The sequence below is a fragment of the Salvelinus fontinalis genome, chromosome 28 (assembly GCF_029448725.1).
Source record: "Salvelinus fontinalis isolate EN_2023a chromosome 28, ASM2944872v1, whole genome shotgun sequence".
Taxonomy (NCBI): Eukaryota; Metazoa; Chordata; class Actinopteri; order Salmoniformes; family Salmonidae; genus Salvelinus; species Salvelinus fontinalis.
Window position 1 is genome coordinate 39,974,520 of NC_074692.1, and position 16,237 is coordinate 39,990,756.

The 16,237-nt window shown below is 44.6% G+C and overlaps 1 protein-coding gene across 1 annotated transcript in view; it reads left to right on the forward strand.

Annotated features, from left to right (window-relative positions):
• The first annotated feature begins 1,147 nt into the window (after positions 1–1,147).
• LOC129826702 (growth hormone receptor-like) overlaps positions 1,148–16,237 on the forward strand; it is an 83,505-nt gene continuing 68,415 nt past the window's right edge. The window contains exon 1 of the mRNA XM_055887710.1: positions 1,148–1,536. The gene's annotated coding sequence lies outside the window, so the exon portion shown is untranslated. The remainder of the gene's footprint in view (positions 1,537–16,237) is intronic.

A 16,237-nucleotide genomic window follows, 5' to 3' on the forward strand; every position in this document is an offset into this window, starting at 1 on the left:
GTAGGCTGTCATTGTAAATAAGAATTTGTTCTTAATAAATCCTCTACAGGATCGGTGGGTCCCCTGCGGGACAGTTGAGCTATTGTAGGCTAATGTGATTAGCATGAGGTTGTAAGTAACAAGAACATTTCCCAGGACATAGATATATCTGATATAGGCAGAAAGCTTAAATTATTGTAAATATAACTACACTGTCCAATTTACAATAGCATTACAGTGAAAGAAAATGCTATTGTTTGAGTGAGTGCACAGTTGTGAACTTGAAAATGTATTAATAAACCAATTAGGCACATTTGGGCAGTCTTGATACAACATTTTGAACAGAAATGCAAAGGTTAATTGGATCAGTCTAAAACGCTGCGTACACACTACTGCCATCTAGTGGCCAAAATCTAAATTGCGCCTGGGCTGGCATAATATATTGTGGCCTTTCTCTTGCATGTTTTTTCTTTGTATTATCTTTTACCAGATCTATTGTGTCATATTCTTCTACATGAATTTAAAATTTCCACAAACTTCAAAGTGTTTCCTTCAAATGGTATCAAGAATATGCATATCCTTGCTTCAGGTCCTGAGCTCCAGGTAGTTAGATTTGGGTATGTAATTTTAGGTGAAAATTTAAAGAAAGGGTTGGCTCCTTAAGTTTACTGACTTGCCTAGTGAAATAAAGGTTAAATAAAAACATCTGTTAATTGCGAATAGCCTAATCAGATAGAGGCAAATAGAAGCTTGCACTAAAAATAAAAAATAAATGTTCTCTCGACTCTTCCACAACAGCTTGAATTGAGTCTGATGACAGGACCTTTGGATGCAATTGAAAGGCTAACATTCAATTCATAGGCATTAACAAAACATTTCACATTTACAAAACAACCTGCTTGTTAATCATTTCCATATTTATTTATTTTTATTGAACCTTTATTTAACTGGGTAAGTCAGTTTAAGAACAAATTCTTATTTACAATGACGGCCTACCCCGGATGACGCTGGGCCAATTTTGCGCCACCCTATGGGACTCCCAATCACGACCGTTTCCACTTCATTTCAATTAAATTAAATTGAAGCTACGTAGAATAGACGTTGAATTGACGTCTGTGCCCAGTGGGAAATGTATTTCACCCTCTTGATTTCAGTGAGGAGTTTGGAAATATTTTCCGGACGGGGGCGCTTATTTATGTGCTTGACTGTTGCAAGAGCCCGGAGCAGTGAAAGGGACACTGTCCCTATCCGAATCCCTCTGTCGCACTTGATCCCAGTCGAAATAATCTAACGATAGGGACGGGTCAATTTGGTCAAATAGAGGAATCAATCAAAAATAATCGCTGTTAGAGGTGCTTACTCATAGCTTGAAGTATGGTAAAGTGAACATTGGGATATTCTTGGATTTTTTTTTTCTTTACATCGACCGTTGAGGGGGTAGGCTACTCGTGGAGTTAAAAGGCGGACCACTTGTGTTTGCCCTGGTTCTGTCAGATGAACAAATCGTAAGAAGTCGATACCACTCGCGTATTTTTCCAGCTGACATCTTCGTGTTAGGTGAGTGCGTTTATAGAATAAAATGATTCATTCAATTGTCTGCCTATTATACAAATGTATTTGATTTCTTTTGAGATGTCCTCTCAATGCTTTTTGTGGATGCATCTCGCACACTGGGACTGGCAAAAAGTTTTGATAAATCGCTATTCAACATAATTAACCATCGTGTTGCTACATTTGTTGGTGTGCAATTCTATTCTATTATGTTTCAATATTAGTCTATTGATAAAAGCTGTTTTTACTTTAGCTGAAACTCTCAAGGGAACTAGTTCTTTTATTATTTTTGAATGATCTGCTATCTGAAGCGATGTATTACGTGCGGTGTGTTGCACATTTCTGCGATGTTAATATTTGGTCGTTTTCGGCGTGGCAGATGTCTTCTGGTGGAGGTGGTTAAGGTGTTTCGGTTTCCAAAGGACTTCATTAGTTGTAAGAAGTTCACACCTCCGGAATTCCCTTTTCAAACACGATTTAGTGCATCATTACATGGTGTACCATGTATGCTTGAATAGTTAAAGATTCTCAGGACAGAATTCAATGCTTCATAGCTCCATTTGTTCCCTATTGATTTCGCAGGGCTTCGACTCCTGTTGACAGTGTGTGAATGAATGATAGCCTAGCCCTAGTGTAAACCTGCAATGACCCAAAACTCCAATCTGAAGTATGGCACTGAGCTAGAACTGCATTACCATTCGAAATGCATGGAGTGACCTATTGCATGCAATACATACTGAAATCCATGTCATAATTGTATTTTTAAACCCTAATTTGCCTATGTATTGGTCACTCGAAGGCTTTTTTAAATGAGAAATTGGACGACTGTGCAGGATCTTTTAAAAAACATGTGCTGTTATACATGTATGCCAACCATGCAATAGGCCACTAAATGCATTTCAGTCAAAAATTGTTAGTATTTTACATTAAACAGGCTAAAGGCTATTCAATGGTTATTATGAATGAATACAATATCCCCTGGTCTTTATTTATAAACCTTTTGGGTGCAAAACCCCACTGTTGTGGGTGCATCTACAACAGGAAAGTGATCAATGGTCTATTGTCTGATCTAGGGGTGACCACATTTAGTCGACTGGTCAATTGTTTGGTCAATAGGCTTTTGGTCATCAATAACAAACAAAAAATGTCGAGCAGCGGCAAATACAGTTGAAGTCGGAAGTTTACATACACCTTAGCCAAATACATTTAAACTCAGTTTTTCACAATTCTTGACATTTAATCAGAGTAAAAATTCCCTGTCTTAGGTCAGTTAGGATCACCACTTTATTTGAAGAATGTGAAATGTCAGAATAATAGTAGAGAATTATTTATTTCAGCTTTTATTTCTTTCATCGCGTTCCCAGTGGGTCAGAAGTTTACATACAACAATTAATATTTGGTAGCATTGCCTTTAAATTGTTTAACTTGGGTCAAACGTTCCGGGTAGCCCTCCACAAGCTTCCCACAATAAGTTGGGTGAATTTTGGCCCATTCCTCCTGACAGCTGGTGTAACTGAGTCAGGTTTGTTGGCCTCCTTGCTCGCACACGCTTTTCCAGTTCTGCCCACAAATTGTATATACGATTGAGGTCAGGGTTTGTGATGGCCACTCCAATACCTTGACTTTGTTGTCTTTAAGCCATTTTGCCACAACTTCGGAAGTATGCTTGGGCTCATTGTCCATTTGGAAGACCCATTTGCGACCAAGCTTTAACTTACTGACTGATGTCTTGAGATGTTGCTTCAATATAGCCACATCATTTTCCTTTCTCATGATGCCATCTATTTTGTGAAGTGCACCAGTCCCTCCTGCAGCAAAGCACCCCCACATGATGCTGCCACCCCCTTGCTTCACGGTTGGGATGGTGTTCTTCGGCTGCAAGCCTCCCCCTTTTTCTTCCAAACATAACAATAGTCATTATGGTCAACCAGTTCTATTTTTGTTTCATCAGACCAGAGGATATTTGTCGAAAAAGTACAATCTTTGTCCCCATGTCTGTCTTTTTTATGGCGGTTTTGGAGCAGTGGCTATTTCCTTGCTGAGCGGTCTTTCAGGTTATGTCTATATAGGACTCGTTTTACTGTGGATATAGATACCTTTGTACCTGTTTCCTCCAGCATCTTCACAAGGTCCTTTGCTGCTGTTTTGGGATTGATTTGCACTTTTGGCACCAAAGTACGTTCATCTCTAGGAGACAGAACACGTCTCCTTCCTGAGCGGTATGACGGCTGTGTGATCCTATGGTGTTTATACTTGCGTACTATTGTTTGTACAGATGAACGTGGTACCTTCAGGCGTTTGGAAATTACTCCCAAGGATGAACCAGACTTGTGGAGGTCTACAATTTGTCTGATTTCTTTAGATTTTCCAATGATTTCAAGCAAAGAGGCACTGTTTGAAGGTAGGCCTTGAAATACATCCACAGGTACACCTCAATTTGAATCAATTGATGTCAATTAGCCTATCCGAAGCTTCTAAAGCCATGTCTTTCTGGAATTTTCCAAGCTGTTTGAAGGCATAGTCAACTTAGTGTACGTGAACTTCTGACCCACTGGAATTGTGATACAGTGAATTATAAGTGAAATAATCTGTCTGTAAACAGCTGTTGGAAAAATTACTTGTCTAATGCACAAAGTAGTTGTCCTAACCGACTTGCCAAAACTATAGTTTGTAAATGTTTACAAGACTTTTGTGGAGTGGTTGAAAAACAAGTTTTAATGACTCCAACCTAAGTGTATGTAAACTTCAGACTTAATTATAAAATAAATTAAACTGTTCCACGAAAATGTGTATATGAAAACCATAACTGGCCTCGATCAGCAGATCAGTAGAAATGGTACGATAACATGGCACTACAAATTTTAATAGGTTGCCGACCGATGGTGTAGCCTATTACTGGCAACTTCAGGAGCCTAATAGCAGAATCTGCGAAGGCCAGCAGCAGCGGGAGGAGGAGGGTCGGGAACAGGTTTTTTCTTCTGGTTAGGCTATATTGATCTTTTTTTATCACAGTGCTTAAAGCATCAGACAAGCTCAGTAGCCTACATATAGTTGATTTTATTCAAGCCGGTTGTGTCTATATATGGAAAAATACACGTTTTAAAATGTCAACCAATCGATTGGTTGAAAGAACACACGACTCTTGGTTGACTCAGATTATTTTTAGTCGGTGACAGGCCGGCCACAGCACTAGTCTGATCTATTCCTAATGGTTGGGAATGGAATGGTGATGTAACATCATGTCTTAATCCTCCTGATTCCTGTCTTGTTACCCTATTAAGGGCTGGGCAATATGGTATTTTTCAATGTTTTTGACAGTAAGCTGCTATAGAGGTATTTGACGGTATTTCATGTTTCTGAATAATAAAAGTTTAAATATGCTTTATGAGTAGTGCATGACCCTAGGATGGCAGTAAATTAATGATACGCTGTTTTAATGTCTTTCTCTATTCTGATTGTTTTATACTCAACCAAATTGGGACAAAACTGACAGTTTATTTCAACATAACACTTGGGGAGCGATAAAACAAATGGAGACCCATTCATTTTCAATGGAGGGAAGTGAAGTAGGCAGTTGGGCAACAGTTGGGCGGGGGGCATGGCTAGAAGGGATCTAGCTTTAGTCAAAATAACATTAAAAGTGTTGTTTTTTGCATTTTAGCAAACACTAACCCTTTTCCTAACCTTAACCTAATTATCCTACAGTAACCTGCTGTGTAAGTTCTTCTAACCTGCTACAAAAAGTCAAATCTTGACAAAAGTTGTATGACTTCTAGCCATGACCATGGGCGAGGAAGCATGAAGAGGGTGGGACCAAAGGTGGGGAAAGCTGAACTTTGTGCAAATACTCCACGATATCACAATGCTATTGATCAATCAAAGCTCACTTTAGCGTCAAGCCCCTACTGGATTGGCAGTTGATACCTAGCGCTACTTAGCCTGCTTGCAAATTTGCTAGCACCCACATAGAGTGGCTATCTAAATGAATGTGTTATGTGGAAATTTTGTGAAGTAGTCCAATTTATTTATATTTTATTTAGCGCTGTATCAAAATGTTATAGACTGTGTGTGCACATCGTTATATTATTCCCCATGCTGATTCAAGGTACGAAAAATTGACATGACTAAAGTGAGACCAGACCACTGGCTGAGAGATACTGTGCATCAGATATTTTAAATGGGTTGTTTGGAGAGCCGAGAATCTCTGTTATTCTATGGAGTGTAGGTCTAGTACATGGTGATTCACTATTCTAAATCACGTACAGGGTGAGCAGAGATGAGCTGAAGAGAATATTGTTTTACAGACGTCATACTTTGTTTCCCCCTGTATATTATACTTCATCAACATGTCTGTGCTTAGTGCAGCGGGCAGTGATAGGGACCCTTTAGAAATAAGTATAGTGAACAGCATTGGACTTTAGAGGCCACCTCTGTAATGCAGGCTGATTGGCATACGGTATGTGATGTACCGTATGTTGCTGAAAACAAGAGTTTTATAGACGAGGACAGAAGTGGACCGTTAAATCTACCTTCTACAAGTCAAGCTCTATAAAACCCTTAAATACACACACACCTGCAGACACACACGCGCAGACACACATGCAGACACACACACACGCGCTCAAATCTCAGGCTGCAGTGATGGGCCAGTCACTCCCAGTGTGGTGTGGGAACAGCAGTAAGAATTGAGAGGAGAGGATAGTGGTCCTCAGGATACAGAGTGGGTTGAAAAGGGCTTTTCATTTATTATAATCTAGTGGTGTCCAACATGCGAGGGGATCCAATCCGGAACGTGTGTGGTTTGAGTGAATAATAAAAAATACGTCTTTAGGTGGGGAGTGGGGATGAATTCAATATACTTCAATTAAATCGAAACTGTGTATAAATTAGAATGGACCTACATTCACAGTTTCTTGACCATGTCCAGCTTGCGAATAATCACAAAATGAAAGCTAGACAGTCAGGAAGCATCGGAAATTCCCCAAACAATAGAGGCCTTTTTTAAAACAAATTTTAACCGTGAGGAAATATAACGAATATTCAGTGCAGCCCCCCGGACCTCATTGAAGATCGAATGCGGCCCCCGGGGGAAATTTGTTTGACACTGTTATAAACACTTTAAATGTGGCTTGGTTAGATCTCTAACCTAACAATGCCATTTTGAGAGGTTTGAAGAGGTGAAATAAATAAGTTGAAAATCAAATTTTATTTAGGTGGTGGGTGTTGTATTTATTTTTATTTAACCTTTATTTAGCTAGGCAAGTGACTTAAGAACAAATTCTTATTTTACAATGACTGCCTACCCCAGCCAAACCCTCCCCTAACCTGGACGAAGCTGGGCCAATTGTGCACTGCCCTAAGGGACTCCCAATCACAGCCAGTTGTGATACAGCCCGGGATCGAACCAGGATCTGTAGTGACACCTCTAGCACTGAAGTGCAGTGCCTTACACCGCTGTGCCACTCGCGCTCATGTCTGATTTGATTGTATTGTAATACACACAGCACACATGACAGAAACATTATGCATAAGGCCCTCAGACTGGAACCGGCCCTGTTTTACTTTCACACAAATGAGTTAGACCCAGCCTACTATGTTATGTAAAATCCACACGTTTTTTTCAGTAATCTGCTGCCTTGGCTAGGGTTTCTAGAACAATGCGAAGATCGGTGAGACGTCATAAAGATGTGTTTCAGGTAAAAGAATGAACATAGCAGCTATTCACACACAAAACAAAGGATGGAATTTTCCATGTGCGGCTCAATTAAAAGATGTGCAGAGATTCAGTATCAAATTGATTACTCTCTATTCTCACTCTCACACATATGAAAACTGAAAACATACACAAGCACCATATTCTACCAGTTGCTGTCTGTCACACTCACGCATACACACATACATCCACTTGCCTTCCCATAGCAGGGCTTGCAGATGTTTGTACTGATCCTCTTCCAGACTCACTGTGCTGACTGGGAGTTTTCCAATCCTCTGAAATAAGAGCAGGAGACATGAGCACCATCCAAAGAACAGGCCTGCATGCCTTTACGCACACGCATGCACACCCACAGCACTTCCCACTCAGGCCTTGCCTACTGGCACAAAAGAGAGACTGGTATATAATCCAAGCACCGCCATCTGATTTGAAAGTTAATATATTTGTACACAACACTGGAAAGCAGGGGGACACCCTATAGTCAAACTATCCCTGCCCTGGTCTGAAGTAGGGATGTAACAAATGGACAATTTTGCTTAACGTTTAAACTGTTTTAAAAAAAATCAGTTTTCCGTTAAAACAGTAAGAAAAAACCCATACAATTCCACCTCAATTCACAATGCAGAATAATGGTCCTATTACATATGTATGACCTCTAGGGCCGGGCAATGAAGCTCTATCTACCACGACCTTTTACAGACATAGAACACAGCTACAGTAACACGTCGACCGCAACTATTGATAACTTTTCAGGCAATTAGAAGCTTCGGTACCTTATCAGACAGTAGAATTCCGCTCCGGTATAGACTGTTCTTTATAGAGGGCTTGCAGTTGTGTGACAAATCACCTAGCAACCGCACCAGGCGCCATGTTGGACGACCGAAGTCAGTTTGTTGGAAGTCCTCTAATCGTCCACATGGCCGGCTGCCTTTTGCAACTGCTGGAAACTTCATTTTTCTAAGGACCTAGAAAATGGAGGCAGTGGGAGAACCTACTCAAGTAAGTAAATATATTTTGAAAATGATCAATGTAAGAAACCTAGTGTGCAGGCGTACTCAAATAAGCTGCTAATGTAATGTTCACTAGTTAGCTAACTTTACATACTGTAGCTAAGTGAGTTAAATATAACCAGCTTGCTAACTTCCTACTGTATTAGCTAGTTAGCTACCTATCTTCATGTATTTATTGTTGTACTGTAGCTCTAAATGAATTTGTAGCTTGGTAGCTAGTTAACAGCCATGGAAGAGGGTGACAAGATTAGCCAGCAGTTCCAGCTGTCCGAGAAGGCACAGTAGGCTACTCTGGATAGGGCAGGTCTATTACCTTTGTGGGAGGACATTATGAACCTATTCTCCTGTTCCAGTCTCTAGCAAGGAAAAACTGAGGACAGAGAGATACTGTATAGCAACATAATATTCAGTGCTGTCTAATTTGAGTGTAATGAAGCCTGTTTCTTTGATGTTTTCTGTCCTCAGATACAGAGCCGTAAAACCCTGTCTGCAGATGAAGAGGTCCCAATGAATGTCACAACAAAATAAGGGTACATCCTTGTATACCATGGATTATGTGAACCTATGATAGCACATTTTGTGAGCAAAAATACAGTTTAAAAGTTACACACAATGTATAATCCTATTACAACTGGAGCAGGCCAACCCTGCTGGGTGTGCATGCTTCTGTTCCAGCCCAGCACTAACGCACCTGAAGATGCACTCTACGTAAATGGCACAACAGAATCATTCAGATTGTCCAAAGCACAGCCTATGACAACCATCTCATATAACTGAGGGAGGTCTCCTTTCATATCTGGAAAAGGACAAAGTAGAAACTGATGCTGCTGCAGCATTGCTCATTCACAGTGGGAATGGGTGTCTTGATAGAGGTCAGCTGGTTGAACCTACAGTAGTACATAACAAATGAAAAGCACTCCTGATGCTAGAATCACTTTCTCAGGTCAGCTATACCATCAGATCGCTTAAGTGTTGTTTTGCTGTGTTTAATTCATTCCGATGTTTTAGTGTATAATGAATATCGTATAAAGAACAACCAATAGTCAACACAGCAGGTTGTCCTATCCCATTGAAGCCTTTGTTCTATGTCCATACATTTTCCCTCTTATGAATGAAGTTCTCAACAAATTATCATTGGGTTATTATACGAATACATGATAACCGCTGTTTTTTTTGACAATAATGTCCTCCAGGATATATGGACGTCATATCGTACAACTTGCGTCTCCCTTTTTCATTGTCATGGAAGGGATCCAGCTTTGGTCAAATTAACTTAATATTTTACATTTCGTAGCAAGTTAGGAGAATTTACGCAGCAGGTTACGAGAATGAACGTTAGGATCATTTAGATTAAGGTTAGGAATAGGGTTAGGGTAAACTAAAGTGCAAAACATTACCTTGACGTTAATTTGACAGAAGTTGGATCCCTTTTAGCCAGGACCCGTTTTTGGCCTAGGCCACATGGTTACATTCAAGACAAGGTCGTTTTTATTGAACAATCACGGTGAAAAAATTGCTTCAACAAAATGTGAAACTCATGTGACACATGCTAAGACTGCAACCTTTCAAGGTAGCTATTTTTGGTTAACTTACTGTAGTCTTGTTGTTAACACCTTGTTAGCATAACATCTAAATTAAACTTGGGTTCAGGTTTTAACGTGCAAAAAGGTTTATTAACTTTTTTGATAGTTCTTGAGTCTAAGCTCATTGGTATCACCAACGGTGTTTCATGAGTGCGGGGAATCTGTATACATTTTTTTCCTGTTGTCTTTCCTGCATTGTTAGAGCAGCCAAATAATCCACAGAAAATGACCGTGGTGATGAGTCAACTAGTTTTAGGCACTGCAGTTTGGGTTAGCGTGTCGGCTGTTAACGGAATAATTAATGCGGTGGTCTTCCAACATGGCCCCCAGGAGGCGTCGTACGTTAACTGCAAGCCTTGGATTGTTTTCCTGACAACAATTAACATTGCTGATAGATGTGCTGCTGTATTTGTTTCTGCAGTTTATGGTATGGTAGCTAGATGTGTTTTCTTTCTACTATACTGAACAAAAATATAAACGCGACATGCAAGAATTTCAAATATTTTGCTGAGTTACAGTTCATATAAGGAAATCCGTCAATTTAAATAAATTCATTAGGCCCTAATCTATGGATTTTAAATGACTGGGCAGGGGCCAGCCATGAGGGGGCATAGGCCTACCCACTTGGGAGCCAGGCCCAGCCAATCAGAATTAGTTTTTCCCCACAAAAGGGCTTTATTACAGACAGAAATACTCCTCAGCGCCTCGCCCTCCCTCCCCTCAGACGATCCCGCAGGTCAAAAAGCCGGATGTGGAATCCTGAGCTGGCGTGGCTACACATGGTCTACGGTTGTGAGGCTGGTTGGATGTACTGACAAATTCTCTCAAATGACGTTGGAGGTGGTTTATGGTAGAGAAATGAACATTGAATTCTCTGGCAACAGCTCTGGTGGACATTCCTGCAGTCAGCACGTCAATTGCACGCTCCCTCAACTTGAGACATCTGTGGCATTGTGTTTTATTTTATTTTTTTACAAAACTGCACATTTTAGTGGCCTTTTATTGTCGCCAGCACAAGGTGCACCTGTGTAATGATCATGCTGTTTAATCAGCTTCTTGATATGCCACACCTGTTAGGTGGATGGATTATCTTGACAGGCTAAAATGCTCACCAACTGGGATGTAAACAGATTTGACAGAAATAAGCTTTTTGTGCATGTGGTTCATTTCTGTGATCTTTTATTTCAGCTCATGAAACATGGGTCCAACACTTTACATGTTGCGTTTTATATTTTTGTTCAGTGTAAATATCTTGGTAAGTCCCAGTATTTAACAAACTTTAAAATACTTTTTTAGGAGGTTGGTCTGTGCACAGGTAGGCAGGCTGCGCGCAGCAGCTCAAGATTATTTGATTGACAGTTCTGGTCGCCTAGTGATGGAACTTCAGGAGCGGCATTCCTTTACAGACAAGTAAAATGTTTCGTCTCCAGAGAAGGTTTCGTGTTGGCATTTAAAAAATATGTAGTGTAACCTACCTAACAGACAAGCAAACATGTCGTAGCCGAGATGCTTTCAAGGGGCCACATTTCATTGTCTGAAAAAGGTAATCGATACAAGCTACCGGTAGCCTACTGTAATTTGAATATTGATACAAAAACAGAAAAACACTCACTCAGCAATAAAGTGTAAGTACCCTGTGTTTGCAAGACTGGCCCGAAGATACCTCTGTATCCCAGCAACATCAGTGCCATGAATAGGCTAGGATATTCTACAAACAGACTGAACACACACTTGCATCATTAGCAAAGAGCAGGCAGGCCAGAGCGAGGGAGAGAGAAGTAGGAGCATGGAAGGGAGGTAGAGAGAGGGAGAGAACGGATGGATGGAGGGAGAAAGAAACCAGGTGAAGGGGGAAAATCAAGAATGCTGCAGTGACCTGTTGCCACTAGTGTAACGGATGTGAAATGGCTAGCTAGTTAGCGGGTACGCGCTAGTAGCGTTTCAATCAGTTACGTCACTTGCTCTGAAACCTAGATGTAGTGTTGCCCCCTGCTCTGCAAGGGCCGTGGCCTTTGTGGAGCGACGGGTAACGATGCTTCGTGGGCGACCGTTGTTGAGTGCCGAAGGTCCCTGGTTCGCGCCCGTGTCGGGGCGAGGGGACGGTTTAAAGTTATACTGTTACACTAGGAAAAAGCAACCAGTGGAGCGCAAACAACATTGTAAATACAACCCATATTTATCTGTTTATTTATTACCCCTTGCCATTCATACTACAACTATTTGCACACTGTTACAACACTGTACATAGCTAATAATATAACATTTGAGATGTCTTTATCCTTTTGAAACCTTTGTGTGTGTTTACTCTTCATTTCTGATTGCTTATTTCACTTTTGATTTTCACTTGCTTTGGCAATGTAAATGTATTTTCCCATGCCAATAAAGACACATTGGTGAGGGAGACATTTGAAATGTCTTTATTATTTTGGAACTTCTGTGTGTGTAATGTTTACTGTTTTTATTGTTTATTGTCTACTTCACTTGCCTTGGCAATGTTAAAATGTGTTTCCCATGCCAATAAAAGCCCCTTAAATTGATTTGAGAGGAGGGGCAGGCCGGCCAGTGCGAGGGAGGGAGGGAGAGGAGGGGCAGGCCGGCCAGTGCGAGGGAGGGAGGGAGAGGAGGGGCAGGCCGGCCAGCGCGAGGGAGGGAGGGAGGGAGAGGAGGGGCAGGCCGGCCAGCGCGAGGGAGGGAGGGAGGGAGAGGAGGGGCAGGCCGGCCAGTGCGAGGGAGGGAGGGAGAGGAGGGGCAGGCCGGCCAGTGCGAGGGAGGGAGGGAGAGGAGGGGCAGGCCGGCCAGTGCGAGGGAGGGAGGGAGAGGAGGGGCAGGCCGGCCAGTGCGAGGGAGGGAGGGAGGGAGAGGAGGGGCAGGCCGGCCAGCGCGAGGGAGGGAGAGGAGGGGCAGGCCGGCCAGCGCGAGGGAGGGAGGGAGGGAGAGGAGGGGCAGGCCGGCCAGCGCGAGGGAGGGAGGGAGAGGAGGGGCAGGCCGGCCGGCCAGCGCGAGGGAGGGAGGGAGGGAGGGAGAGGAGGGGCAGGCCGGCCAGCGCGAGGGAGGGAGGGAGGGAGAGGAGGGGCAGGCCGGCCAGCGCGAGGGAGAGGAGGGGCAGGCCGGCCAGCGCGAGGGAGGGAGGGAGAGGAAGGGCAGGCCGGCCAGCGCGAGGGAGGGAGGGAGAGGAAGGGCAGGCCGGCCAGTGCGAGGGAGGGAGGGAGAGGAGGGGCAGGCCGGCCAGCGCGAGGGAGGGAGGGAGAGGAGGGGCAGGCCGGCCAGCGCGAGGGAGGGAGGGAGAGGAGGGGCAGGCCGGCCAGTGCGAGGGAGGGAGGGAGGGAGAGGAGGGGCAGGCCGGCCAGCGCGAGGGAGGGAGAGGAAGGGCAGGCCGGCCAGCGCGAGGGAGGGAGGGAGAGGAGGGGCAGGCCGGCCGGCCAGCGCGAGGGAGGGAGGGAGGGAGGGAGAGGAGGGGCAGGCCGGCCAGTGCGAGGGAGGGAGGGAAAGGAGGGGCAGGCCGGCCAGCGCGAGGGAGGGAGGGAGGGAGGGAGAGGAGGGGCAGGCCGGCCAGCGCGAGGGAGAGGAGGGGCAGGCCGGCCAGCGCGAGGGAGGGAGGGAGGGAGGGAGAGGAAGGGCAGGCCGGCCAGCGCGAGGGAGGGAGGGAGGGAGGGAGAGGAAGGGCAGGCCGGCCAGCGCGAGGGAGGGAGGGAGGGAGGGAGAGGAAGGGCAGGCCGGCCAGCGCGAGGGAGGGAGGGAGGGAGGGAGAGGAAGGGCAGGCCGGCCAGCGCGAGGGAGGGAGGGAGAGGAGGGGCAGGCCGGCCAGCGCGAGGGAGGGAGGGAGAGGAGGGGCAGGCCGGCCAGTGCGAGGGAGGGAGGGAGAGGAGGGGCAGGCCGGCCAGTGCGAGGGAGGGAGGGAGAGGAGGGGCAGGCCGGCCAGCGCGAGGGAGGGAGGGAGGGAGAGGAAGGGCAGGCCGGCCAGTGCGAGGGAGGGAGGGAGAGGAGGGGCAGGCCGGCCAGCGCGAGGGAGGGAGGGAGAGGAGGGGCAGGCCGGCCAGCGCGAGGGAGGGAGGGAGGGAGAGGAAGGGCAGGCCGGCCAGTGCGAGGAAGGGAGGGAGAGGAGGCGCAGGCAGGACAGCCTGAGGGAGGGAGAGAGAGGACCGGGCAGGCAGGACCATGCGGGCATCTTGATATCATATGCATCTTGCAATGTCTTGTTTTGCATGCCTCTTCCTCTCTGGTTTTCAACTTTCCCCAGGCCTTTATAGCCTATCGTCTAGAAAATGTTAAGGATCCCAACTTTGTTTAAACGTTCACACCCCTAGACTGAAGAGAACATTCCTGCCTATGTGGTTCACACACACACACACACACACACACACACACACACACACACACACACACACACACACACACACACACACACACACACACACACACACACACCAATGTGTTCTATCCATTGCCACATCTGTAGGACATGCACACTCATGTTGTAGGCAGTGTGGTGTTTGCGCAAGTTTATAACTTACTGATGAAAAAAAACTATTTGCAAACGTTTGTGGGGGCAATGGCGAACCTTAAACTTTGCATCTTGGTTCAATAGCTTCTAGATTGACTGTCATAGAATTTTAGCCGCATCACAATCCAAAGAGGCTCCAAGTCTAGTCGGCAGGTAGCCTATTGGCCAAACCTTTTTGGTTTCTACATGGTTCCATATGTATTATTTCATAGTTTTGATGTCTTCACTATTATTCTACAATGTAGAAAATAATACAAATGAAGAAAAGCCTTGAATGAGTAGGTGTGTCAACTTTTGACTGGTACTGTGCGTACGTACATGCAAGCATACATACACAGTTTTTCCTGTGTGTGTATATAATATATATATAGGCACACACACACACACACACACACAGGAAACAGTATGTGTGTTATATATATATATATATATATATATATATATATATATATATACTACCGTTCAAAAAACACACTAATGTAGTCCTCTTGCTCAGTTGTGCACCAGGGCCTCTCACTCTTTCTATTCTGGTTAGAGCCAGTTTGTGCTGTTCTGTGAAGGGAGTAGTACACAGCATTGTACGAGATCTTCAGTTTCTTGACAATTTCTCGCATGAATAGCCTTCATTTCTCAGAAGAAGAATAGACTGACGAGTTTCCATTTTGAGCCTGTAATCGAACCCACAAATGCTGATGCTCCAGATACTCAACTAGTCTAAAGAAGGCACGTTTTATTGCTTCTTTAATCAGCACAGCAGTTTGCAGCTGTGCTAACAAAATTGTAAAATGGTTTTCTAATGATCAATTAGCCTTTTTAAAATTATAAACTTGGATTATCTAACACAACGTGCCATTGGAACACAGGAGTGATGGTTGCTGATAATGGGCCTCTGTACGCCTATGTAGATATTCCATTAAAAATCAGCTGTTTCCAGCTACAATAGTCATTTACAGCATTAACAATGTCAACACTGTATTTCTGATCAATTTGATATTAATGGGATTTTTTTTAAAATTTTCTTTCAAAAACTGACATTTCTAAGTGACCCCAAACCTTTGTGTGTGTGTTAGGGAGAGGTGGGTTGAAATTGCTTGTCGTCACATATCTAGGATCAGTTTATTATCCTCTAACCTTTTTAATTAGGCTTGTCGGTGTAACACAAAACTGAACTTGGAACTGTATCTTGAGGCAAGTTACGAACATTTTGAAATGTAGGAATCTATGAAACGTGACTGGGTCTCGAGAGTTTCTTCCAGAGGAAAGAAACATGTTGGTGGTGAGCTGGGTTTCATCTGCTATTTATGAAGGAGCTTACAGACAGGCTTGCCGGAGAGCTGTTGAGGATTAAAGTGGACAATGTGAATATACAGGTTCTGGGTTACTAAGCTTTTGACTCGGGGCAAAGTTATAGCACCGCTTCAATCTAGAACCGAGGGCTTCATTTGGCAACGTGAAGGAATAAAATGCGAGAGAGGAGAGGAGGAGGGGGGGGCGAGAGAGGGGAGGGGGGTGAGAGAGGAGGGTGGAACAAGAGGGGTGAGAGGGGAGGGTGGAACGAGAGGGAGGAGAGGAGGGGGGGGGGGCGAGAGAGGAGAGAAAGGAGGGGGGGCGAGAGAGGAGGAAGAGGGGGGTGAGGGAGGAACGAGAGAGGTGAGAGATGAGGGAGGAACGAAAGAGGAGGGAGGAACGAGAGAAGAGGAAGAGGGGGACGAGAGGAGGAAGGAGGAACGAGAGAGGAGGAAGAGGGGGGTGAGAGTGGAGGGAGGAACGAGAGAGGAGGAAGAGGGAGGAACGAGAGAGGAGGAAGAGGGAGGAACGAGAGAGGAGGAAGAGGGAGGAACGAGAAGAGGAGAGGGGGGAACAAGAGGAGGAAGGGGGGTGAGGGGGGGCGAGAGAGGAG